Source organism: Capsicum annuum, unplaced genomic scaffold, assembly GCF_002878395.1.
Source record: "Capsicum annuum cultivar UCD-10X-F1 unplaced genomic scaffold, UCD10Xv1.1 ctg4259, whole genome shotgun sequence".
NCBI classification, from domain to species: domain Eukaryota; kingdom Viridiplantae; phylum Streptophyta; class Magnoliopsida; order Solanales; family Solanaceae; genus Capsicum; species Capsicum annuum.
In genome coordinates, this window is record NW_025849998.1 from 141 (window position 1) to 2199 (window position 2059).

The window sequence follows — 2059 nt, forward strand, 5'->3', positions numbered from 1 at the left end:
TCACATATTATAGATTGTGCGGCACACTCTTTATCACACACATTAGGTTGTGCGTCACACACCTTATGGCATAAGTTAGGGTGTGCGTCGCACACCTTATGCTGCACGACACACTCCACTTTGCAAAGCCATAACTTCTTCCTCGGGTGTCGAATTTTTGCGAAATTGGTATCGTTGGAAAGATAATTCGAATACCTTTCATTTGATATATAGTAGGCACTCTAATTCAATATAGACAAAGAGTAATGGTTGATTGAAGTTAACCTAAGTTTCAACGCTCACTAAAATTCGAATGATAGGAAAACTTTCAACTTGTCCTTGAGCTTGGGGACCTCTATGATCTCAATTCATGCTCAAATAGGTTTCCACACTACATAACTTATTAAAACACCAAACTTGCATTGGATTTATGGCTTTTGGAACCTTTACGTGAAGGAAATGATGATTTTCGTTCTCGTCCGAAATGCGGGGTGTTACACTCACCTTCCATAACTGTTATGATTGGTGCCTGCACTTTCTCATAACGAACAATTTGGCAAACAGCCCCTCTGGCATCTCTTTCCATGATTGCTTCACTCTTTTTACCAATCCAAACATATATTGATGAGGGTATATATATAATAAATGCACCTCTGGAATCTAATGCTGACGGAGAAGGATCATTTAACATTTTCGGAATGAGATGCAAAGGATCGTATGGTGAATGAGTCGCAACTCTATACATCCTTAATAATGAACTGGGACTCAAAGGGAAAGCATGAACCCTTTTTTGGCATTGTAACAACTGACAAGCAAAACCAATATCTGGATCTGCGATGCACCTTGCTGCCTTTACGTACTCAAATGCAACATCAAAATTTTGTCCTTCTCTCCACATAAGATAACCGATAACCAACGAGGATGACCCAGAGACCCCTTGGTAGCAATGTACAAAAACCCTTCCATGTTGCTCCCTGACATCTTCAAAGTAGTCAAAAACATCATAAAGAATGCTCTTAATATCTTCTGACGGGCTATCATGTAACCATAAAGTCTGGTATATGAAATCAGACTTGAAATACTCGGGGCAAACAAACCCCACACAGTTGAGAACATGAGTAATCCCATTTTGCTTTAGTATATCCTTATCCTTTGCAACTGCATCCCCACCAAGAAAGACATGTTCAGCCACTTTTGAACACTCTTTATCGAAGAAAGCAATCTTTTCTCTTCTCACAAGCCTGGCATTAATCTATGGATTTTTATGTATGTTCGACAGATCCAGGTTAAGCCTTTCACTGTTGCTATTCGTATCCCTCTCACTGGGGGTAGAAGGAAGTGTCCACTCTCCAATATCATCAGATCCTGATCTCGGCCACTCATCTAGACTTCTTCGAGCAATTGCCAATGGCTGCAACAGTGGAAGACGCTGCCTAGCCTTAAAACTCTGTTGCGACCGAGGGGCTAAAGGCCTCCGACCATGAGAACTATTACCTCCATTAGTATCACATTAATTTTTAATCGCCCGTCAATGTGATAGTTAATATGTCAACATGTTCTGATGATTAGCATATCTGATTCGACATACTTCACTTGAGCTGATGGTCTATTGAAAACAGCCTATCTACCTCCTCAAAATAGGGGTAAGGCTACATACACACTACCCTTCGCACACCTTGTGAGATTAGTGGGAGTATGTTATTGTTGTATATACATGGTCAAAGTTGGAAGCAGTGTTTTGATTGGACGCGCTGCAAAAGGCGTATGGTTCTGAGTGTACACTAACTGTTACAACGACCGCCACCTCAGTCTATCAAAATCATTACATATGTTCAATCTAACGACGACCGCTACCTCAGTCTATCAAGTAAAATCATTGCACGTGTTCAATCTAACTGTCAAAATTCAAACGTTCTTAGATGAACAGTCTGTTGAATTATGTAATAAATGTGGATACATATGACCATGTTGAGAATAACAAGACCACGTTCCCTTAAATCTCTCATTGTTAAAAGTTTCTATTTGAAAAATTCATAAGAATGTGGGTGTTAGAGCAATTCATACGCCTATAAATGAGATA

The 2059-nt window shown here is 39.8% G+C and overlaps 1 pseudogene; it reads right to left on the reverse strand.

Moving 5' to 3' along the window:
* Positions 1-483: 483 nt before the first annotated feature.
* On the reverse strand, positions 484-1489 carry LOC124891949 (annotated as a pseudogene).
* Positions 1490-2059: the final 570 nt, after the last annotated feature.